The sequence below is a fragment of the Equus caballus genome, chromosome 21 (genome assembly GCF_041296265.1).
Source record: "Equus caballus isolate H_3958 breed thoroughbred chromosome 21, TB-T2T, whole genome shotgun sequence".
NCBI classification, from domain to species: Eukaryota; Metazoa; Chordata; class Mammalia; order Perissodactyla; family Equidae; genus Equus; species Equus caballus.
This window is the reverse complement of record NC_091704.1, coordinates 21,049,897-21,075,777: the sequence shown is the minus strand read 5'-3', so window position 1 is coordinate 21,075,777 and position 25,881 is coordinate 21,049,897. Positions and strand designations below refer to the sequence as shown.

Genomic DNA, 25,881 nt, shown 5'->3' with positions numbered 1-25,881 from the left:
GGTGACTTTAGGCTAGCATCAAGATTTTGGCCAACTCCCACAGCTTCCGGGGATCTTTCCATGAGCAAGGCTGCAAAAGCAGGAAACGGTTCTCAGAAAGAAGGCCACCTTGTTAGTTGTCCTAAATGAGTGACTGGAAGAGGTGCTGAGGCATGCTGGAATGGCAGAGCACTCTGTGGGGGCGAATGGAAGGACTGAGTTCTGCCGTGGCACCTGCTAGAGCCGGAACCAAGCGGGAGGGAACAGTGTTGTCCCTAGAAAGGGACTGTAGTTGCTGCCTTGGCCACTTCATTAGCACCCACCTCTGGTCTTGGTACAGGTAGAGGCTAAGTCCATCCCTCAACCAGGTGACTCAGGCCTCCTAAAACAGCTGGGGTGGAACAGCCTTTCGTTCCCTAGGGCATGACTCAGGGAAGTCAGTGACACTGCTCTATACAGACGGTCTGGCGAAGAGAGAACAGAGTTAAGATGTCAGCCTTGGCTCTATTTCTTCTTAGAAATAGCTTAGAAGCAGGATTGCAAGTACTGTCATTATGGTGCAAGATGTGATATGATTAAAGAAAGTCAAAGTCAAGGGCTCCTCACTGGGCTGCATTCAGCTACCACAGATGTTGTCTGTTCCCGAAGCCTCTGGCGTGTAGGAGATACTTGGCATTGCTGCTCTCCCATTCCGCTTCCAAGAGCCCAATTCTTAGCGTCAGAATTTGCAGTGACTTGAGCTGCTACCACTACCACCACTACTCTGTTACCACCACTAGCATGATACTTAGAGCAGCTACCAGTCATTGAGCACTGACTATGAGTTAGACACTGGGCCGGTGTTTTCCTTTTGTATATTTCCTTATCACATATTCTACCTGAGAGATGCTATTATTGCCCCCATTTTATAGATGTAGAAACTGATGCTTAGAGAAATTAAGTGACCTCTCCAAGGCCACACGTCCAGAAAGTGGTGGATTTAGGGCTTCAGATCCAGGCTGTCTCCCTGCAGAGTCTGCTATGACTTTCCATAGTTTAAGAAAGAATTTTCCTCCTGAAGGAGCTGAAGAGCGGATGGGTGAAGAGAGTTCTTCATCTGGAATTTCAGAGCAGATGCTAAAAAGTGGGGGGAGGGAGCGGCGGTGGGAGGAACTGTGCGCTTGGTCCTGCGCTGGGGCTACTACAAATATTCAGACTTTTCTGGTCACCCTCACAATGCCATCCTCCTCAACCGAAGCACCTCTGAAGATGCTTTTGGCAAAACACAGTCTCAGCAACCCCAGACCGAAGACAGACGGCCCTGTGTGAAGCAGGCATGCATCGCGGCGTGACGGGAGGAGCTCTGGAGTAGAAGCGGGCCCGGTTCTAAGTCTCAGACCCATCGCTTATCAATGAGCCAACTTGGGCAAGTCGTTTCACTTCTCTATTTCCCCACTGAAAAATAGAATAGGAATTTTAATTCCTGTTCTGCTGACACTGCAGGGTAAATATAAGGATCAAACGGGATCATTTACGTGAAAATGCTTTCTTAACCTTAAAGTCCTACGTACATGTGAAGAACATGAGGCGAAGGTTCCTCTGAGTAACCAGTTCCCATGTCGTGTAAATATCACTCTCAGGAAATTGTCTCCTGCCCCAGAGACATTGGAAAGGCATATTACTTTCCTTCTTAAAGAAAGGTTTGACGGCTCAGTTAAGGCCTTGCGATTTTGTCATTTTCTGAGGCCACGCTATTTGCATATGATTTGCATGTGTTTGCATAATAGATTCAAAAGACTCACTGAGAGTGTATAAGAGTAAAAGAAAATAAATGAATACGGATGACCTTCTGCCACAGCATTCAGATCAAATATTCAGGGCCTAATACCCTGAAATATGAAATAGATTAACATTTAAACTATTGCAAACAGATGGGAAGATAGGTTTTAGAGTTCAGAGGCAAGAATGAAACCCTTATTTGGTCCCAGGTTGTAAAGAATCACACACTCTTAAAGGTCACCCCATTCAAATGCTTTTCATGCCTGAATGCTCTGCTCCACACCCTTTACCCCATCCCTTTCTGTAGACAAAAACAGACACACAACATTATTTTCCAGTCTACTCTGAAATGTCTCAGGTGACAGAAAACTTACTATCACCACAAAAATTGTTTTGGTGAATTTTGACTTTATGAAAGGTTTATCTTATACTGAACTTCTAGAGTCTTTCCTCTAACTTCTCCACAATGGGCCTCGTTTCTTTGGGCCGACAGGACAAGTTCAAGCTCTTTTCTACTTGCTGGTCCTTCAGGTATTTGAAAATAGTTATGATGTCCCTGAATCATCCCCTTTCTGGTTAAAAATCTCTAGTTCCTCCAACAGTGTCACAAGTTCATGCACTATAATCCCTAATGGTCTGTTTATCTGAGTCTCTTCCAAATCTGCCAAGAAAAGCACTGACTCGAATTCTAGTCTCAGCTTTGCCTTTAACTAGCTGTGTGTCATTGGAAAAATCTCTCTTAATTTCCTCATCCGTAAAATGATGGAGTTGAATTAGCTTATCTGTAAGGCACTTTTTCATCTAAGATCCCATTACTCTATTTCAAAATAATGATTTCCGTTTGACTTATGTAACAGTCCTTGGCTTGAGCCAATAAAATGGAGTTATGCATGCTTTTTGTTGACAATTCCTGTTTCTTTCCTGCTCCAGGCTGTCTTACTCCTTCCTGGCAAATATAAAAAACAGAGAGAAGTTTGGCTGGAGCGATGGGCATCACGGCTGATGCAATCTCAATTCATTCACAGTGCCAATAATGGATGGAACTGCCATCACCCATTCTAAGAACCAGTTCTTGCAGCCATACGGAGAGAGAAAGAAAGGAGAAGATGAGAAAAGACACCGGAAACATTTATTTCTACTGACCGGTAGCCACATCAGAGAAGAAACAGTTTTGTGCACCCCAGAAGTTTTCATAAAGTTCAAATACGCTTATATTACATATTTACACACAAACCCCAAACCATGTTTTTTAGTTGTTGTTGTGTCTTTTATTCCACCAGGTTTCCACACAGTTCATCCCTTAGGTCAGCTGTCACCCTATGAGTGACTCCACGGAACTGTCCACTGTCATGTCTGGGAGGCCTGCTCACTTCTCTGTGTTTCCATGGGGTTATAGTCTGGGGAGTAACGAGGGGCCCTAGGATACTTTGTTCAGCTCTTCAAGCCCTTTCTTAGTGATAACCCAAGGGCTAATTTACTTTCTTTCAAGGGTACGCAAACCCAAATATGCCTTTGTGATCTAACTTTGGCAGAGAATTACATAATTAATTTCCATGATAGTTTATGGGCACCAATTGGTGTTAAACTGACCTATCTTTTTTTCCTCCTGTGGGTTTAGTTTCTGTTCTGCTTTTGAGCTATGCCTACTTTCCCCTCTGCCCCCAGATGGTTAAATCTTCTTGCATTTAAAATTCTACTTAAATTTGAATGTTCTAATGCATTTTATGGTCAGTTTTACTCCTTATTGTTATATTTGTTTATTTATTTTACCAAATTATTATGACACAAGGTTCAGGGCCGTAAAGGCCAGAAGCACAGCCCTCTTCAAAGCCATGCCCACCTCTCTGAGGGTTTTCTGCTGTGCTGCCTCGTGGGCACGTGGGAGCAGAACCCTCAAGCCTTCTTGTCATGCCATGTAGCTATGCTGCTGCCTTTGCAGTTGGTGGCTCTTGTGAGGTCACCAGGCTAGACAGAGCAAGCGATGCTGATGCTCTTCTCTCACCTGGGGAGAGGACAGGGCTCTCCTCACATCACGTTTGATTTCAAGCTCAGTTGTGTTGACAGCTTCACAATGCCACTCTTAATCCTGCTGCTCCAGAACTGGCTATTTCTCTGTCCTCTTGCGGATGGGGCTGCCGCCAACACCACCGCCACCAACGACAAAGGAGGCACAGTATCTTCACATGACAAAGCCAGCTCCCCTCCATCACGAAAAACACTCCAGACCTTTTCACGTCTCAGAGCCCAAGCTTTCTGGGCTTCTGTCCTCGGGGAAAAGGGGAGTGTTCTTCCTTCCTGATCCAGAGACAGTTTGCATTTCCTGCCCCAGGATTTACCTTTTCCCAAGATGACTGATGCTGGTAATATCCTCTCCCTGGGCCCCACGTTGTAACAAGTGAAAAACTGTCTGATGTTGGGACATTTCCCCAAATCTAGATTTCACTATTGTCTGTGGTCATCCAGTTACACATATATGATTCCGGAAATATGCGTAACATGTTAGAATATTTATCAAGCTTTAATTTCTAATTAAACACAAGGTCAGTGCCATTCACGAAGGTCTCTTTCATCTGGTGTATTTTATAAAGGCAGAAAGTTAAAGGCATCCTTGGGATTTTTCTCTCAAGCTTTAAAAGAATATGATATTAACAGGCGGTAGAGCATGGGGACTAGAGCGTAGGACTGGGAATTGAGATTCTGAGATGAACTCTCAGCTCTGAAAAAAGTGGTCCTAATCCTGGTACATTAACATCAGGAATTTTAAAGCTAAAAATAAGCTTTAAAGTAATTTAATCCAGCCCTAGTATTTTTTTTCTTTAAGAATGTAAAAGAACAGCATGAGTCTAACATTCCCCAAAGTTGAGATTATTCATATGATTATTAAGCCATTTACTTTTGGGCCTTCTGGAACATTTTTCACATCCTGTCTCTTGTCAGGCTTTTTACTGTGAGCATGGTACTAGATTAAATTCCTGTAGCCTCCTACAGCGAAGCATGGGAGGAAAGGGTTTTCTGAACTAGTGAAGAGGTAGGTGGTAATTTCTGTTAATGGCAATGTGGTGCTCTTTCTTCATTCTGGTGAATCTCGGAAGGTCCCATCCGTATGACTAGAAGCATTTATTGGGGGCAGGATGGTGGTGGTTTGAGGGGAACCTGTTCGTTCCTCTGCTCCATGTGCAGAACTGACTTCCTTATGGTAGAGTAGTAGTAGATAGGAGTTGAACAGCCTGCATGGGTTTTCGTGTCAGACACTGCTTCCCATGTGGCCTTGGACAAATCCTTAGCCTGTCGGAGTCTCAGCTTCTATAAAAGAGAGATACTGTCTGCCCTGCTTACCTCTCAAGAGTGCTTGTGACAGAAGGGTAACCCATAAAGGACCATGAAGAATTATTTATTGTTTCTAGTAAAAAGAATGTGCAAGTGACCTGGCTGGCCCTTTGCCCTCATTCAGGTTTGTGTTTTTAAGGAGCAGCTCCTTGGAAGGCAAAGCAAAGCTAGGGACAAAAATAAGCAAGACTACTAATACAATGTGTGCAGGGAACCCTGACTAAGCACCAGGCACTCTTGGAAACTCTTGACGTGCATTATCCCACATAATCTTCAGAAAAACTTGTGGAAGTAGGTCCTATTGTCATCCCAAGTGTTTGGTGAGTAGACCGAGACCAGAGTGCTTCAGGGATATGCACAAGGTCATAGGTCAGAAGGTAGAGGACCCAGGACTCCTAACTGGATCTGTCTGATTCCAGAGTCATGATCTTGGCCCTCACTGCACTGCCTCTCTAGAAATTCCCTTGCTTTTGTGGAAAGAAGCCCAGAGCGCCAGCCATGTGGCAGGAAATTTGCACGACACTGACGTCCCAGGCACTCAGGCTCACATTTGGGCCCTCCCAGTTTCCTATGTCTGCAGAGATTCTTCCTGGCACTTATTTGACAACCACATTTTCATAGGATGGAGAGGGTATTTGGAAGAGATGTCAGCCTTAGAAATTTAATCAGCTGGGCTGAAAGTAATCAAGATGCCATCTGGACAGACTCTGACTTCCTGCCCAGAAGATAAAGACATCTGGACTCAGCAAACGCCAAGGACATGCTGACTTGGTCCCCAGGCCTGTGGGCCACTCCTGGCTTCATACAGACACATTTCCTTAATTGTGCAGAATCTATAGCTCTGAGCTACCGCTGGGGCAGCTAAGTGCCTGATGCAGTTGGCTACTGAGGGCTTCGCTGTTCATAGCCAGTGACCGCTGTAAGCCATGGTGACTTTCCAGTGCAAAGGCCATGGATTGACTGCAAGGCCACTGTAAATAGTCCTCTGTAATGCTGGAGCAGGAGGTGGCTGCCCCAGGCCCAATTTATCGTTGTAATTAGGGCACATCACGATTGCTGGTTGTTAAGTAGGGCTGAGAGGAAATAGTCGTACATAGAGAGAAGCTGATTAAGGTGGCTCAGCAGGTTTGCATACCCTATCTCTGCTGCTGCTTCCTCCTCCTGGGAAGGAGGCTCCGTCCAATCACAGGAATTCTCGAGCTGTCAGCCTGCATGCGGATGCCCCAGGTGGAGGACGGAGAAGTTTGGGGAAGCTTTGCGGAGCCAGAAGTAAGAGCTTAAGAATCTACACAAAGGGCTTTGATTGTGGCAACATCTGAACACTCGCACGTTTTCTAAACACGTTTCTAGACATGGCTTGAATCTCACACACCAGCTTCTGTCTATTTTAAAGCAGAGCTTGGATCCCTCCAATAAACGCCCAAACCCACGAAATTTGCAAGAATGGAACCGAATTCTACCCTCTTTGACGAGAGGCACTCTTTGCCCCACGTTAGACTCCTGAAATCTCATTTCCCATAAGTGCCGCCAATAAAACCTATTCCAAATAATTCTCTCTGAGCTCCTGCATAGTTGGAACATACTAAGGGTTTTGGGTTTGAGCAGAAGATTGGCTAGTCTGGGACAATTTATGTTTGAGAGTTTTTTATTTCAAAATCATGAAAAATATTGTGTCTATAAGTGTTTACCAAGGTACTGTTGTTTCTGACTTAAACGCAAAAGAAAACCAACCCCAGTAGTGGGAATTTACCAGTTTAGCTGGAGCTTGATGGCGAGTTGGTCAGTCCCTCGGCCTTGGTCCTCAGGAAAGCCCTCTTCCTCCTTTCCTTTGACCCTTGTGCAGGCTGCATGTCTTTCTTTGCCTGTTTCACTTCATCTCTATTGTATTTCACTTCTATTGCATTTCTTGTCTGGAAATCTTTTTCTTGTAAGGTCAGCTTGTTTTGTTAGCATTCGGTTCTTGTTTCAACAGTGTCTATGGCTAACTTTTATTCCCCTCAGATTTTTATATTCCTTTCTATTTTGAATCTCTCATTTAGCAATGGCTTCTCAACAGCCATTTGTCCCTTCCTCGTCAGAGCATTTTTTCTGTAAGATCATCGAGTTTCTTGATCTCTAGAAGGCCCAGGCAGCATGCATTTGTTTTCTCTCCTCAGAACTTTGTTTTGCGGGCACCCAGTCTTCCAAGTCCTTGTGAGGTTGCCCAGGAGCCTGATCAGATCAGTGTCAGCACGGTCAGGGAGGAGAGCTGCCTCAGCTCTCAGCTCCGAGCTTCCTCTACTCCCAGGCCCGGGACCCAGTGGTCCCCTGAGCCTGGCCAATGGGATGAGTCTGGTTGGGGGAAAGTCGGGGAGCGGACCCTAAATACCTGGGCATCGACACTCCCACAGCCCTGACATTGACCAACAAGGTAGGCAGGTCATCTCTGAGACGATGGTACAAATCTAACTTTTGGCCTTTTTTTTTTTTTTCAAATGGGTGCAGGTATGTGGAGCCTGTGGAGAAGAAAATAAGAAGCCAAGAACTGGTGCATTCTAGGATTTTCAACAAGGGAGAGATAATCCATTTTGTATTGCGGAATAAACATGTATTGTCATGATAAGGCCAGCCATCAATAGACATCAAGGTAAGAGAAAAAAATCTTCACATAGAGGTTCAATCAGTGGTGGCCAAGGATGGGAAAATTCTAAGATTACAGCTTCAATTCCAGCATAGTCTTCCTCTTTAGAATACAACTTGTTCCTGTTGCAGGCTATTATGAAAAAACAAGAAAAAAAAGAAGACGGAAAGAGGAAATTCTAAAACTCCCTTTTCACTTTCTAAATACAGTTTAATTTGCTTTAAACAAATCTACCACAAAAATTTAAACTTGTAGAACTGAGAAAATATGACGATTTATTTTATCAAAGAACTCAGTTTCTTTGTGTCCCCACTGCATTGTAGAATTTCTTTAAACTGTAACCATGTCTAGCGCATTTTTGATGATCCAATTTTTCAAAATTTAACCACATGTATATTTGCTGCATAAAATGAGGCTGACTTGTAGCTTTGAAACGTGCAAGTTAAATATTCAAGAGCCAACAAGAAACCAAACAAACGACAAAAAAAATGTTTGCTTCATGTAAGTCAATGTCAGAACCTGTTGGAATTGACTTTGAGATAGCCCAAGCTGTGGTTTTTTGGGAAAAATGTACAGCCTGGGTGGCGCAATGCAGTTTTTTAGTGTCTGGAGAGGTTAATTATGATGCCAAAATGGTGCACTAATATGAGAAATGGCTGAATTACCACCACAACCAAGACCTGTGACAGGTTGTTATGCACATCCTGGTCCTGGGCCTCAGGCTCTGTTTTCTGCACGGGCTGGAGTGGGAAGATGAAGACCTGGAGGCTTGGATGCCTCCCTGGGCAGGAGGTGGCCCGTTTCTGATATAGAACTCTACCAGGAAAATAGCCTGACCATGGTTCACTGTTCCAGAATAGATGTGCCTTTTGTTGGGTTGCCCCTTTTTTCTTTATACTTTCATATGCAAAATTGGAATTGGAGGTTCATTTCTTTGTTTAATTACAACTTAGAATGCCAACTATTCGCCATCTTCATAAAGAAGTTGGAAAAATGTTGTCTTCTTTTTTCCTTGAAAAAATAATAACAATACTTAGCATATAGTGCTTACTGTTTATTGCCAGGTACAGTTCTAAGTATGTTACAGATATTAACTCATTTAATCTTTATGACTACACTCTGAGTAGACATTTCTGGGTAAAGAAACATAAGGAAGCTAAAGAAATTGCTCGAGGTCATTTGGCTACGTGGCTGACGTAGGGCTTGAACCTAGCGAGTTGGGCACCAGAGAGAAAACGGGAGAAGGAAGGTGACAGGGAAGTCTGAAGAGGGGAAAAGGTCATCAGAACAACAAGTTTTGTCTCCAGTGCTTTGACGAACCCTTCGGACCCTGTTCTCCACTCCACACCCCACCCCAAACAAACCCCCTGTGACACTGCTCTCAGGACAGGGTCTGTACTGAGGCCAGTGCTGCTGGATGCAGAGAGGGGTCCAGCTTTAGAAGTGAGGGCTTGTGTGTGGAGGAGGCTCTGGGTGAAATCTGGGAGACCCTGCCCAGCTTCTCTGTCTCCCCAGGACTTGGATCCACTTTTCCTTTGGGCTAGAAACAAAAAACGCCCAGTTCGTCAGGGTCTTGGGGTTGAGAGCAGAGCAAGGTGGGAGGATGCCAGCCCACTGCTCCCTGATCTCCAGCTCAGCCTCATTTCCCGGCATCTTTCTTGTCCCTCCCTCACCTGGTCTCCTGTTGTCTCCTTAAAGAAAAGTCCTATTGCTGCGCTAACTCTACACCTCCTCGTGAGCAACGGTAGAAACGTAAGGGGAGCCTCATATGTAATTTTAATTTTCTGGTAGTCCACTGCTATGGACTGAATGTTTGTGTCCCCTCAAAATTCACGTGCTGGAGCCCAAATCTCCAGTTTGATAGTATTTGGAGGTAGAGCCTTTGGAAAGTAATTAGGTCATGAGTATGGAACCTCCTTATGAGATTAGCAACCTTGTAAGAAGAGACACGGAAGAGATGATCCCTGTCTCTGCGAAGTGAGGGCACAGCAGCAAGGTGGCCGTCTCCAAACGAGGAAGAGTGCTCTCATCAGATGCCCAATCTTCCAGCAGCTTGATCTTAGACTTTCCAGCCTCCAGAACCGTGAGAAATAAATGTTCATGGTGTAAACCACCCTGTTGATGGTATTCTGTTAGAGCAGCCTGAGCAGATTAAGACAACCACACTAAAAATAGAAGCAAGTGAAATCAATTTTAATAATATATTTTATTTAGTCCAATGTATCAAAATACTATCATTTCAAACAATATAAAAATCCACGTAATCAACATAAAATACTAATGAAATATTTACCTTCTATTTTTCATACTGTGTATTTTACACTTATACCATATCTCTTTTCTTTTTTGGTGAGGAAGATTGGTCCTGAGCTAACATCTGTTGCCAATCTTCCTGTTTTTGCTTGTGGAATATTGTTGCTGAACTAATATCTGTGCCAGTCTTCCTCTAGTTTGAATGTGGGTCACCATCACAGCATGGCTTGATGAGTGGGGTGTAGGTGCGTGCCCGGGATCCGTGCCCTGTATCCGAACCCAGGAACCCTGGGCTGCCAAAGCTCAGCGTGCTGAACTTAACCACTGCATCAGTGGGCTGGCCCTTCCACATCTCAATTTTGACACTACATTTTCATTGGAAATTCACACTTGATCTATATTTAGTTTTCACAAAATTTACAGTTGAGAAAGTAGATTGACACACTCAAGTTGTTCAAAGCATACTTAAAAGTATTTCAAGAACTGAATAGTGTATCAGTTTTTATATTTAAATGAATGAAAATGAAATAAAATTAAATGCTCAGTTTTTCATTGAAATAGCCATACTTCAAGTGCTCAAGAGGCCCCTGTGACCAGTGGCTTCTGTATTGGACAGTGTAGTTCTAGAGAACAGAGATACATGAAAGGAAATAACCAGATTTAGCGAATGCACATTAAACAGCAACCTAAAACCATCATTTATTATTCTTCTCCTTGCTGATCACATTGGCGCGGGAAACCCTATAGGTTAGGAAGTTTGGGTTTTTGGCACCAAGTGGTATCAGATTAGTTCCTGCATAGTATCCAGCTACTGGCAGTTATCTTGCAAATGTTAACCCTGCCACCTAGTGACACTTTCTGAGCATCACATGGAAATTACCATGTAGAAAATCCCATGTTGGCCTCAGCATTCCGCCCTGCCTGACAGCTCTGAGACTTTCCCCTGCTCTGAGACCCCATGTAGCACTGTACTGCCGATATGTCATCACTGTCTTAGGGCTGCTGTAGTCATGGCTGGAGAATAAAGGCTGAATTGTCACTTCCCCCTCCATTTCCCCACAACAGTGAAGTGCTTGAAATACAATAAACGTGTCTCAAGAGCATCCTACCTGCCAAGTACTGTGATGGGCAGAGATGACTTCTGTTCCCACAAGGGTTAGGGTCCCAACTATTTCTTGTGCCCGATTCTACTACAGCTCCTGAATCTTCTGTTTACTTATGTCTTCTCCTCCATTGAGCTGTGAAATCTGTTAGGTCAATGTCTTGCTTATGTTTTATCCCTACAGCCTGGTTTGGTGTCTGTCTGACAAAGGTCGGTTGAATGGATGGATGGACGGATGGTCTGGCTATAAATTCACAGCTTTTTGCAGCACTCTTAGCACATTTCTCCAGTTGCGGCATCCTCCCTTTTCTATTCTCAGTATGAACTATGTCATCTTTTCTTCAGATCTCAGTCTCCCGTTATTCCCTTGTATGCTCAGCACATGTTTAGTGCATGGCCTTGTCTTAAATTTTGGATACAAAAATGAAGTTGGGAACTCCCTAACTTACTCCCACCAAACCTCCAAATCTACCTTCACCTGTGCCTGGGCCTGCAACCTGATCGTCCTTGGACCCAATGCCATGCCTTCCAGATCCCCTGAACCCCCTGGACCACTCACTGGAACCACCTGGGGAGCTTTCACAGGGATTGATGTCTGGGTCCCAATTCAGAAAATCCGATGTCATTGGTCTTGGGTGCAGGCTGGGCATCGAGATTTTAAAATTCTCCCCAGGGGATCCTAAACTACAGCCCAGATTGAGACTTACTCTCTGCATGCTCCTCTTTCCACCTTCTCAGACTTCAGCAGGTGACCTCACCCTCACCTGCATTTCCAACCATTTCCACCCAAGTGGGTCATTTCCCACATCATACACAATGCCTTGAACTCTTCTATCTGAAGATAGGAATGAAAAAGGCTGTCTGGATCCAATATCCACAGCAACTGTCTGCTCTCTTCATGTACTTTCCAAGCCAAACCAAGTTCAAGAAGAAGTTACCCACACAGGCTATCTCTGCTTCCTCATCAACCATCCACTGTTAAATCTATTCCAGACTGAGCTCTGCTCCAGAGTTGATCACTCAGTCATTCAAAAACACTTAGCTCCTTTGGCCTCCAGGATCCCATGTGCTCCTGTTTCCTTTTCTGGCTACCTTTCCAGTTAACCTCTCAATGTTGAGAGTTCCTCAGGTTGTGGTGCTTGGCCATCTTTCCTTCTCACGTGACATCTCATGCTTTCCAGTCCCTGGGACCTTGGGGTTTATGATGCCTGCTCAGATCACTCTGTCAGTCCCACACCCACATATCCACATCCCTGTTTGGCCTGCCTCTCCATTAGGTGTGTGATAGGCATCTCAGATTGGATGTTCCAAACTGAATCTTTATGCCCCCATTCTTGGATGCTTCTCTTAGAGTGGTTCCCATGTGTTAGTTTCCTGTGGCTTCTGAAATGAATTACTACAGACGGATTGGCTTCAAACAGCACATATTTATACTCTTGCGGTCCTGGAGGCCAGAAACCTGGAATCAGTTCCGCTGGGCTGAAATCAAGGTATGGGCGGGACTGCACTCCCTCCGGAGGCTGTAGGGGTGACTCTGCCCCCTGCCTCTTCCAGTTTCTGGTGGCTGCCAGCGTTGCCTGATGTATTAGTGAAGGTTTTCCAGAGTAACAGAAACAATAGTGTGTGAGTGTGTGTGTGTTTGTATCTTTTAATCTCCCTCTGCTTACCTGTTATAAGGATGCATGTGATTGCATTTAGGGCCCACTCAGATAGTGAAGAATAATCTCCCCATCTCAAGATCCTTAGTCGCATCTCCAAAGACCCTTTTTCCAAATAATGTGGATTTACAGGCTCCAGGGACTAGGATATGGATATTGTTTGGGATACCATTATCCAGCTAACTACACTAATTCATGCAAATAGTACTTTAATCTACCCAGTTTTTTAAACCAGTAAATTGGGACTCAACCTTGTCATCAAATTCCCCTCAACTCCCTCTAATCCATTGACAATACCTCTATTTTCTCTCATCTAAATAATCTTGAATCTGCTCAGCATTTTCCATCTCCTCTGCCATCAACCTAACCCAAAATATAATGTTTTTTCTGGACTGTTTTCACAGTCCATTTATGTCAATGGTAACTATCTCCTTATTTGTATGGTAACTTGCTGAGTATCTGTCTCCAGTCACTAGATTGTAAACTTCATGAAGGCAGGATCATATATGTTTTGTTCACTATTCTATTTTAGACTCCAAAATAGTGCTTGGTATAGAGTAGGTGCTCAATAAACACTTAAGACATGGATGAATGGTTGGATGGTATATTTCCTGCCCTGGAGGAGGTCTTAGTCTAGTGAAGGGGCCATTCATTGGCTTTTGACTCCCTAAATTACTCCATTTTTTCATTTAAACTACTTATTTGGAGAGCCATCTGTATGCCAGACATTCTAATCGGCTCAAAGAATCCACCAGTTAACAAGTTATGTAAAACTCCTTGCTCTCATCGAACTTTTCATTTTAGTGTGGAGAAAGATAGATAGAAAACATAATAAATGTACAATGAATGATTCTAAATATGCATATATCCTTATATATAAATTAGAAAGTGATAAATGATATGAAAAAAATAGAGCCATTCAAAGGGCGTTTGTACACAATTGCAATTTTAGATGAGGGAGAGCTTTCGAGAAATTGAAATTTGAGAAAAGGCCTGAAGGCGGTAAGGGAGAGAGGCGTGATTATATCTGGGGAAAGAGCTTCCCAAGCCAGGGGAACTGAATTTGAGGAGGTCCTGAGGCAGCAGTGGTCCTGGTCAGTTCAAGGAGGACGAGGAGGCCAATGGCTGGAGCGAGTGAGTGAGGGTGAGAGTAGTAGGAGATGAGGCCTTGTGGCCATGGGGCCAGACTGTATTGGGTCTCTAAGGCGATGGAAAGACTTTGGCTTCTCCTCTGAGTAAGATGGGGAGCCATTGGAGGGTTTCCAGCAGAAAAGGGACACTATCTGACTTACGTTTTAAGAATCTCTCTGGCTGCTGTGTGGACACTATGGGAGGAAGGATGAAAATAAGAACCCTGGGGAAGTTATTTTAGTAATGGAGGCGAGAGATGAGGGTGGCTCGGACCAAGGTGATGGATAGCAGCAGAGGTGGTGAGAAATGGGTAGAATTTAGATATATTTTGAGAACAGGGCCAATCAGATTTCCTGATAGATTGCCTGTGGGGAGGGAGGGAGAGAGAGAAATAAAGAGGGAGGGAGTGGGAGAGAAAGAGAGAGAGAGAAAGAGAGAGGTGTCAAGAATGACACCAAGATTTTTGGCCTAAGCAACTGGAAGCGAGACTAAATTCAGAGTGTTGTCTGGAACTTCTACCCCAAACATCTTAATTCTTTAAAGTCCCTGGAACAGCTCAACAGCCCTGAACTTTCCAGACAGCTGCACGGAGTTGTCATCCATCCTTCCCTGGGGAGTGTCTGATCCCTTCCCTAAATGTAAGCCCCACTCCTCTCCCACATCTGTGCATGATGGACTTGGTCAGTTCGCCGTCAGCACAGTGTCCAGCCGACAGCCCACATTCTGTCCGTGACACGGTCACAGGGCATCCTTGGCTTTCCTCCTGAGGTTGATGTGAGCCTTGACACAGTTTGGGGCGCCCCTCTGACCCTTGTCTTTGTGTTCACACCCAGGGCGCTAGCGGTTGGCCTGATGATTATTTTGCTCACAAAAGTTTCTCGTTGTTGTGGTCCAGAACAGTTGAGGTCGTTCAGTGGCCCCTGGATCTCTGCTGGCCCAGGTGGCCTGGCCAAGTGCCACTTTAGGTATCTGTGCCCTGTTTCCTCAACTTCTTCCTGGATTTCTCATATTCTCATTGACAGGGGCTTGGGACTGTCTGTACGGTAGGGTCAGTGCAAAGGCCGTTTTGTGAAGAGGCCACAGCTGCCCTGCGGGAGGCTTGTTTCCCTGTGCACGTGTGGCCACGTGGGTGCGAGTGTCAGGTGCTGTCGGGCTTTGGGAAAGGTTTTGGAGAGTCAGTGGCAAGAACAGTTGGCTCTGCCAGGCCTGTTTCACCCGATCCCTCACCCCGCATAAGCCTCTCAGCAAGCAACACGAAAGGGACAAGCGTCTTACGGTTCTTCCTCAGATGACTCTCAGGAGTGCCACTGCGAGGGCAATGCTCCCCATTGTCAGTTGCCGAGTGGATCCTGTTTGTGTGTGCACATGTGTCTGGGAGCCCCTAAGCCCACGTGTACAGTGGTCCCCCCTTATCCACAGAGAGTACGTTCCCAGACCCCCAGTGGATGCCTGAAACTGAGCATAGTACCCAACCCTATATATACTATGTTTTTTCCTAACTAATGGGGTAACGGGCCCACAGCATATACAGTGTGGGTGCACTGGACCAAGGGACCATTCATGACCCAGGAAGGTGGGTGCAAGATTTCATTACACTACTCAGAACCTGCAATTTAAAACTTATGAATTGTTTATTTCTGGAATTTTCCATAATATTTTCCCTCAGTGTTTGACCCTGGTAACTGAAACTGTGTGAAACCGCAGATAAGGTGGGGGGGGGGGGGACCACTTCCTTGGAAAGGAAAGTCTCTGGGGATATTGAATTTAAATTGACATTCAACTATTCGTTCAGGAACAGTCAAAGTTTATTTGTCACCAGCTTCCCTCCTAAATGTAGTCACAAGCTCTCCCAAATTCCATAGACACCAAATAACGCAATCTTCAGAGAGCTCTCGCCCTGCCCTGATCCTGCCCTCACCTCCCCCCAGGGGCCCAGCCTGACAGGTGCGTTCTGAGTAAGGTGGCTGTCAGCAGGGAAAGTGAAGGGCTCGTCAGGTGTGCCCCAGCAGAAGTGCCGGTGGCCTCCCGCGAGGGAATGGAAATGATGAAAACAGGTGCCGAGCTCTTGAACAAAGTTGTCCAAACTGAAAACTGACAATGAGGGGAAACAGAGACTTCTCTGTTCTCCTCCCAACGCCACTCAACACGCAGTCTTGCCCTCACCCCAGTTAACTTCTTCATTTACAGATCTGTGAGTTGTGCTCTAATTAGAAGACTCAGTGGAGAGGTTTGGGAGGGGAGCCAAATGCTGAGACTCCCCTTCTAGAAATACCCCGTGACCTAGTGCAGAGCTGAGCCAGCTTGGGCAAAACTGTTTGGGGTGCTGATTCAACACAGCTTGTGGTATCTGGGTGAATTTCTCTCTCATTACCATGTAATCGAATTAAAGTGCAAGAAGGTATTTTTCTCCATTTTCTGAAAGTGGTGGCCGCAAAACCCGTTACGGAGCCTTTACGCTTCCGTGTATGGCTCAGACTTGGTGGGATCAGGGGAAGGTGGGTGTGACTTCCTTTAGGGGAGTGTGAGCTCTGGTGGCAGCCTTTCCTCCAAAGGCCACACGAGGGGGAGCGGTGACAGCCAAGTCTGCAGGAAGGCTGTCTCTGGGAGGGTGAGTGAGAAGCAGCGCCTCTGAGTGCCTGTCCAGCAGGAGAACCGTGTCTCTGGGTGCTCCCGGGGTCTAATCGGTATAAACACTTGCATGCCGGGATGTCCTCTGATATCCTCCACGTGAAGCGTGAGTGATTCAGTATTTACCAAGGGCCGGCACTATTCTAAGGGCTGTGCATGTATTAACTTAGATTTACAAGATACTGAACAGTGTTAAGAACAAAAACCAAGCAGAACAAAGGCGTGCATTGTGTTCTTTTGTTCCGATAAAAAAGCAACTATATTTTATATATATTTTCAAGTGATGAAAAACTTCCAGAAGGGCACCCCAGAAAATGTCATAGTGGTTGTCTTTTAGAAGACTAAGAGAGTCCTCAAATGAGGAACTGTGGCGTGGGAGGGAGACTTTTCATTCAGTTGGAATTATTTTGTTCTGTTTGAATTATTTTTATCCATGTGGGATGCATTCCTGTTTCAATAAAAGAAATACTTTTATTTTTAAGGCAAATGAAATGAAAACTTCATAGCCCAAGGCAACTCTGTGGATCAGAAGCTGCGGGCCAAATCCTGGAGGAGGAGGAGCCCGGGGTGATGCAGCGGATGGAGCACCACCCGGCAGGACGGAGGGGGTCTTTGAGGAGAACTGTTTTGCCATAAAGGAGCTTGCTGTCCCGGTAAGTGAACAGTAGCTCTGATCTCCAGCTGGAAGGCGCACTGGAAATCACAAAGTTCACTCGACATGAACCGGTGACAAGCTAAAAGGAGAAATGTGAGATCGCACCTGAAACTTGTCCACCACGTATACGTGTCTCCTTCTCATCCCAAGTTTGCCTCAGCCTGATAGGGAAGTAGGCCCTGCTCTCTCATACTCTGGACTCCACCCTGATGGTGAAAACCTATGACATGATGATTACTCTGTTACAGCAGTCAGGAGACTGGCTCTGTCATCTGGTCCTCAAATATGTAGATGGAAGTTACTGTGCCAGCATCGTGAAGAGTCCAAGACAAACGAGACCCAAAGCCTGCTGCTCCAAGGAACCCACAGTCTTACAGAGAGAACACTTGCACCAAGAACGCTAACCAAGGCTCGGCTGTGATCAGTCCTGCCAGAGGAATGGATACAGAGTTATGGGATTTTAGAGAAGAGAAAGATTACATTAGTCAGCAGGCAGTTGGGACTTTTTTGTTTTTGAGGAAGATTAGCCCTGAGCTAATATCTGCTGCCAATCCTCCTCTTTTTGCTGAGGAAGAAAGAGCTAGCCCTGAGCTAACATCCATGCCCATCTTCCTCTATTTTATGTGGGATGCCTGCCACAGCATGCCTTACAAGCATTGTGTAGGTCTGGGAACCAAACCGGCGAAACCCGGGCCAGAGAAGCAGAATGTGCAAACTTAACTGCTGCACCACAGGCTGGCCCCTGGGACATTTTTTAAAAGGGTTTTGCTTGCCGTTTAGGAGTTTGGTAGAGGAAAGGGAGGCTATTTCATGCAGGAGACTGGCTTAAGCAAAGGGAGCCAGGTGTGTTTAGGGAAGGGATAAGTAAGTCTGGTGGAAATGCAAGGCGTTTGAAGGGGAGTAGAGGGTGAACAAGCTGAAAAGGTCGGGGAGGGTCAGCTCACAGAAAGTGTTGAGTTCCATTCTGCATAAGCAATGGGGTGCCATTTAATTGTTCTGAGCACAGGAGTGCCAGGACTTGGGTCCTTCAGGAAGGTGAATCTGGCAGAGGAGTGGAGGTGAAGGGACGAAGGTCCTGGGCCTGGGGGCCAGATTTGCAGACTCTGCAATTAACAGTCCAGCTGGAGAGTTAAATTGAGAGTCAAGGAGGAAGAAAGAAGAGGCAGAGACATTCGTGACAAGTTCTGCCGATGGCAGAGAAAAGAAGTCACAACTGACTGGGTGTCAGGAGAGATGGAGCAATGGAGGCTGAGAGAGTTGTGAGGCTGGTTGGCTAAGAGGAAAGAGATGGAATAAGTGGGCTTGGGGGCAATGGCGCTAGGACAGGATGAGTCAGAACAGGGTATTGTGGAGATTCTTGCCACCCAATACGGAGAAGTTTGAGACTGGAGCTGGAGAGAGAAGCCGGAGATTTTGGGGGAGTAGTGGGAACAACTGAGTCCCAGATATTAGATGATCTTTGCAATTAGGGGTTTTTGAAAGAGGAAAAAGAAACTGATCAAGCAAGATAAGCCTAAGAGGAGACAAAACAGAACAATGAGGAGAGGCTGGAGGCACTGATCTTGGTTGTGGCAGTGTAACACAGGAGTTTGTGATAAAACATGCCACCCTCACAGAAGGTTGAGGAAAATGAGATGAGAAAGGTCACTGTTTGTGGCAGCTCAGGGGTCGCTGATGACTTTTAAGAGAACCGTTTTTGGAGAGTGTTGGGTGAAGGAAGCCAAAGGCTGAAAGCAGAGTTTGCAAATTTCAGGGCCATAGGCTGAATCCAACCAGGAGAGGTATTTTATCTGATCTTCAATATTTTAAAGCAAATTAATTGCTAATATTTAAAAAGTGTTAGAGTTCACATACAAATCCCAAATTCCAAACCTAAGTAATCTGGCCACCCGAGGGCCCGGATTCCTCTGGAGCTGGATGTTGGCTGGAGCCCCGGTATCAAGGGTGAGGTTGGGGGACTGGGGGGTTTCCCCCTCCAGTTTCCCTCAGCGGCACCCAGCTTCCTTCTTTCACTCCTGCTGCCTGCCTCTTTGCACTTGGGGTTAAGGCATGCAGAAGCGTTCAGGAAACAGAGGTTGTCTACTCTTTCAAGTAGACTACTCCTTCGAAAGTTTGGAGATGACATGCGGAAGAGAAAGAGTATGGCAACTCGGGGTGCTGGGGAGGAGAAAACGGGTGTGAGGGGAAAAGAGGCGCAAACTCCATTTGGTGTTTGTCAAAAGGAAGGAGATGAGTAAAGAATAGGAGACTGAAGAATCAGTAAAAGCAGTCACACCACATCCTAAATCCTACAAAACGAGAATAAAAACGTTGTGCTCATGGATGATACAAGGCACCCTGTGTTCTCTAAACTGCGCTACTGTATTTAGCCTAAAAATGTGTATTCCATCTATAAAGGGCTTTAAACAGGAAATGACTGATAAGCCCAAATTATATGTGGGAGCTGAGGAAGAAACAAGTTTGGAAAGGAAAGAAACCTCTCTGCTTTTGAAATAGGAGAAGAAACAGACAGCAATGGTGGGGGGGGCAACTTTGCGATAGAGAGGAGGGAACATGGGGGAGCTGAGGTCACTGTTATATAGGGGGGACGCGAATAAAATGGCGCTGCTGGGGGCCGAGGCCAGCACGTGTGGTGGGATTCTGGGGGAGAGCGATAATTTGGCAGGCTTCAAGTGGATATTCTTTAAATATTTGTCTGATAGTTACTTTGTGATGGCAAGCAGAATTTTCTGATTTTCTCTTTAAAAAATTGCATTCCTATGTTTATATGTAAAAATTGGGGTTTGTGTATTACATACACTGACTGTAGCGTAACGTTCAGAATTAGTTCAAATTGTCTTCCAGCTCATGTATTTTCTATAGTGATAGACATTCTCATTGACTAAGCATAGGAAAAATGACGTGAGCAGTAGTAAAATTTCCTTCAAAATGTATTTAAAAGTTTTTTTTTTGCTGACTGCCATAATAGCAAATATTTCCTGTTTTTCTTCAGTTCTCTCTTTTTTTCCTGAGATTTTTTTTCCTGAACCAGACATCTTACATGAGTCTTACATGAGTGCTTCAAATTGCGATCACAGTGAGCGTCAGTTGTTATTAGTAAATAGCGGTACACGCTCCATCCTGCAGTTTCTGCATTTCGTTGGCCCCTCGGTGCTGACCTTGGCTGGTCTGTCAGCTGATCTTAAGATCTGTGACTTGGTTTGTGGGCAAACCCATCCAAGTTACTGGGGCGCACCACAGAGAGAAAGTGGAGCTGTGTGGGATGCTTTTGTCCATATATGTTAGGGGAAACCAGGAGTGGGCTTATGTCTGGGCTGTTAGGTGAAAAGTTTCCTGTGGAAAGCTGAGTTCACTGGCAACATATTGCAGCTTTATTCCTGTGTTGGTTTAGCACACCTTCCTGATAAACTGGGACCTATAGCAGGTGCCTAGAGGGCCCACTCTTTCATGTGGATTTGCATAAGGCTTAGGCTGCGCTATGAAATCAATTTGCTGCTGGTTATTGCAGACAATGTGAAAGTAGCTTTATTCAACGCAAACAAAAGGCCCACACGGCCTTGGAGAGGGACTTGCAGATTTGTGGCAGAGACCAAGGGAGAGGCCGGAATGATTTTCGCAAGAGGCCAGCAGGGTGAGCATCGTTGAAATGATGGATCCTACGGGCTTGTGCAGGGCAAGTGGGGCCAGACTCCAGTGTGGACTGACGGCAGCTTGGAGGGTGACAGGAGCAGGACCAGTATAGGAAGCTGTAGTCGGTTTCAGAATTCTAGCTATTTGAGCGAAATATTCATTTTAGTGAAATATTTTTAAAGCTTGTTTTTAAAATACAGCCCTAAATGATAATTTTAAAAATACTTCTCTGCAATGCGTGAATTGCTTGCAGGGCTGTCACTATAAGCTTCATGTGACTAAAAACACTTCCTGTTTCCAAGTTGTCTTTGGTCTGATATGGATATTCAAATTGTAGTGCATTTGTGGCAACCTTCAAAAGAATAGAGTTCTCATCTGACTAAACAGGATACATCGCTCTAACTTTCGTTTCAGTTTGTCTCTCAAACCTGAGTAGCATTGGTCACTTATATGTAGTGAGGTGTGGCAACCTACGTGCATATAGTTAAGCATCATTAAAATTACTTGGTCAGCATTCACGGAAGGGTAAACATTAGCATCATTATGATTATGGCAGGCCCTTAACCTCTCTGAGTCTTGGTTCTCTCGTTTTAAACTGTGCTGGGGTTAAGAGGGTGGGGGGCTGGATGGTCTCGAAAACGGTTTCCGCTTGTAAGTGTCAGAGAACATGGCAAGAAGCTAGGATGGTATTTAGGACTGAGTTTGAATGTGCTAAAAGAGAAACTGAGGCATATGAAAATGTTTAAGAGTTTATTTGAGCAAATATTGATTCTAATTGGGCGGAGAGGAACCAAGTTAGGAGCTAGGGACAAGACTTTTATAGAGAAGACTCAGAAGCAAGGAAATTCTTTGATTGGCTGTAGCTTTAGTGGGTGTCTTATTTGGGAAAGGCTCGTTGGCTGCTTGTGATTGGTTAATAGGTTTCAATTTCATAACCTTGAGGCATTGACAGGCTTAGGGTTTGGTTTGCTTACGTAGATTACCAAGGCATTGGAGCCACCCGGGTCTAACGGCCTCCTCGTTTCATTAACTCGACCAATGCGAGTAGAATAAGAAGACAGCAGCACAAACCTCTCTGGTTGGAGTTTGTATTTGTTTGGGTTTGTTAGGAGAGCTAGGACATTTGTAGCATTACCTCAAAAACTCTTCCGAATTCCAAGAAGACAGTATTGTCAACTAGGTTGTAAACTACATGTTTAAAGCCCTTTATAGACGGAAAACACATTTTTAGGCTAAATACAGTAGCACAGTTTAGAGAACACAGGGTGCCTTGTATAATCCATGAGCACAACGTTTTTATTCTCGTTTTGTAGGATTTAGGACATGGTGTGACTGTTTTTACTGATTCTGGAGCTTACGGCTTTTGCTTCCTTGTTCTCCTATGTGTGGTGAGATGATGCTGCTGTCCAGGGTCTGGCGTCTGGGACCCATGAAGGGGCTGTATCTTTCCTGAAATGATGCCACTCTTTGGCCCCTGCAGGCGTGGAGACTTTCGCAGGGAAATTCTTGAGGAATTTTCTGCGTCCCAGTTGTGGGCTTACTTATCTTCCTGTGTTTTTGGAGCAGTCAGGCTCTAAGCACTGTCTTACTGTTGATCACTGCTGTCTTGGGGGGAACTCTGGCAGAAGGTAGCCTCACTAACTCTACCTAAGTACCCCCTTCTGATGGCCATAATCTGCCTCCAAAAGCAGCATATGAATCTTCATATCCACAGGAAAGGTATCATCTGGTGCTAGTCCATCAGGTACACAATGACTTTCTTGATCAGATGTCTGCAAGTTCACTTTGATAGCCCAGTTTTTTTCTGTCTGGCTCCAGCTGGGCAACTCTGCATTGGGACATGGCTGCACTTACGGAAGGTCATAAGAAGTAGCCGATGGACTCTGGTTTCCTGATATTTAGCTACCAGGTTCCCTAAAACCTCATTCTTGTGGCGTATCAAAACTTTTTCCATAATATTCCATCATTATCCTTTCTATTTTTCTCTCTTGGTTGACCTGGCTAGGGCTACAGAAAGATGTTTTCGCTTGTTTATCGTCTATTTTTTTCTAGCTCATCAGTAGCTGCTTTTATTTTGGCTGGATCGTTGGCTAGTTTTCATTTGTGATGCTAGGGATGTGCTTCATACTGGTATTGGGAGATTACAAGAGCTAATGACAGCTAAGAGGTAATAATAAACTATTTATGGGATTGGCCTGGTGGCATAGAGGTTAAGTTCGTGCGCTCTGCTTTGGCAACCTGGGGTTTGCAGGTTTGGATCATGGGAACGGACCTACATACTGCTCATCAAGCCATGCTGTAGCAGCATCCCACGTACAAAATAAAAGAAGATTGGTACAGATGTTAGCTCAGCGACAATCTTCCTCAAGCAAAAGGAGGAAGATTGGCGCAGATGTCAGCTCAGGGCCAATCTCACTCACCAAAAAAAATAAAATAAACTATTTATTAGACCATGTGGACAGGGTATTATGTCATGAACTTTCATGAGTCATCTCTAATCTTCCAGGCTAGGTAGGTATTACTTTACCAATTTTGCCATGATGAAGTGGAGGTTTCAAAAGGTCACATGCCTTGCCCAGGGACACAGAACTATCAGTGGCTGACCAGAAATTTGGACCAGCTAAGTGTCAAGTCTGTGAGCATTCCACCACACCACACTGTCTCTCCACAGGGATTCCAGAGTCTCTATTTGAGTTGATTTCATTACTGAACAAAAGTAGGTTCACTTCCTGGAGAGTTAAAATCAGCCTCTCCACCAGAACCCCTTGTCACACAAAGTAGAGTTTATTTGCAGTAAATAGGAGGCTATGTAGTGGAATCATTTCCAAAGTCGTGGCTCCCCGAGCATGAGCACGGGCCAGCAGGGGCTTCTCATTTTGGATGGGGAATGAATATTCAAAGGGAGAGGTGGGTATTCACTTGAACAGGCCAGTTGGCTCATCTGCCAGGGCGCCTCTTGGTCTGGTTCAGGGGGTTGGTGATTGCATCTCTTAAAATAACAACAACAAAAAAACAATTTAGAGAAACTATTAAATGTATCTGAAACCTCCCTTGAGTTTCTTGGGGGTAATTAGTAGGTGACAATTTCTCTTGTCCAGCTTTTTCCTGTCCTTCCAGTCTCACTCATGTGCTCCTCAGACAGAATGTCCTCTCCACTCCCTCTGTCAGAACACATCCCTCCTAATTTAAACCTCCATTAACAGACAACTCCCCTTCAAAGCTATCACTGACTAACGCTTACCCAACTTTGAGTAAACTGTCCCGTTGCAGGTCTCTGGTTATCACGAGTCTCCTGATAAGGCCTGAGAGCAGGATTTCATCCTTAAAGATGGTACAGTTAACTCATAAACACTTAGGAGGAAATTTTAAAAACAGAGAGTTAAGTTATCATGGTTTTTAATGACTTATACCTAATTCCCAAAAGTGTACCAGGCAGCTTAAAATAGCACATGTCACACTGTGCTAGGCACTGCATGTACCCAAATTTTTTCCTTATAAAGCACTCATGAGATAAGGATTGTTATTCTTTTCTAAGTTCCCATAATGAGAAAGGAGCAGATTCAAACTCATGCTCGTTTCTCCGATGCCCAGGCTCTTTCTATTATACCTACCTGCCTCTTTACTAAGTTGTTTATAATATTAATTACCAGATACTTCAGTTATATGAGCATTTGTAGATTAGCATTAGCATTAAAATTTGCTCAGAGTTTCCTGGTAGAAAAAACAGGAAGAGAGATATATGTATGTAGACAGATAGATGTAAGAAGAAAGAGAAGAGAAAAGGCTACGTTAAAATATACATATTCTTACACATTTGAACATAAATTTGATGAGGAATTTTTCACTAAATTAAAAAGTCAGACTGTAATTAAATGAAAAATATTTGAAATAATTTTAATTCAATTCCAAAATGTTTTAAAAGTAGCTTATTTAAAGCACCAGATCAAATCCCGCCGCACCTCTGCCCCCTTCACGGACAGCCTGTAAAGGCCAATCTGAAGAGGATCTCACCCATTTACAGACGTAACTATTGATCCAGAAGCCCCGAAGATGTGTACTGTACAATAATCCCATATCTCCATGCCATTTTTAATGTTGTTCCATTTTTTTTTATCTCCACCTCTGGATTATAACTCCTTGCGAGTGGAGACCTCTCTTCTGGTTCTCTCCTATCTTTTCAGGTAACTGATCAGGGTCAGGTCCATTATATGCTCGTTAATTACTGGCAGGCAATCAAAAGTGCTTTGAGCCCATGAAAGGAGACGTCCATGAGTAGATACAGGAAAAATTGAAGATGCATGGATGCCTGGCAGGAGATACTGATTGTGCAAGAGCGAAACTGGCTCTGTAGCCTCCCTGTCTGCTTGTTGGATTTCTTATTTAGGCTTCAGTAACCTCAGATGTGTTGATTACAGCGCTTAATGTTGTTACCCTCCCTCCACCACAAATGCGGACCCTTGGTGGGGTCACAGGGTATCAGTGATCTGCAATGACTCCAGGTTGGGGTGGAAATTCAGGCAGATATTTGTTGTCTGAACAACCAGACAGGCTGTCTCCTGAGATCTGACCAAAACTGGAACTTGGAGGAGATTCAGCTGGCTTTGGTTCAAACCAGACAAACTAAAACAATGCTAACAGCCAAGGAAGGAGTCTCGAGACCCTGCGAGAAATGCTGACTCCCCTGTAGCCTGAAGTCTGCACACTCTTAGCACGAAAGCGCCAGCAGCCTCAGTCCTTCCGCGCTCCGACCTCCACTCCACAGAGCTGTGAACGCAGGGCCTGTGACGGGCAAGAATTATCGCTGAAAACTTATAAATAATAACATTAAGCCATATCACAGCCATGTGAACATGTTGTAGGTAGAAATAACAGACACGTATGCACACTATAGAAGAGTCATAGGTTACAGAAAATTAGCCTGAACCCACACACGCACGCACACACACTCACTTTTGTACGAGGGCGGGCAAGATGGAACGCAGAATGTGGTTCAACTTTCAGAGCCTTAAGCGAGAGCCTCTTTGCAAGTGGAAAGCAAACAAAACGAACTGGTCACAGGGTCAGCGTGCTCTGGAACGCAGAAGTGTTTGTCGCCAGTCAAACAGCCGCCTGGTGTTAGGTTTACACAGTGTTTCAACAA

At 44.8% G+C, this 25,881-nt stretch overlaps 1 long non-coding RNA gene across 1 annotated transcript; it reads right to left on the bottom strand.

The window, feature by feature from the left end:
* Positions 1-21,425: 21,425 nt before the first annotated feature.
* Positions 21,426-25,881, bottom strand: LOC111769629 (uncharacterized). The gene is made up of 3 exons (XR_002802409.2): positions 25,692-25,881; positions 23,983-25,520; positions 21,426-23,730 (listed from the first exon to the last, which is right to left on the bottom strand). It is a non-coding gene; the product is annotated as an uncharacterized lncRNA (long non-coding RNA).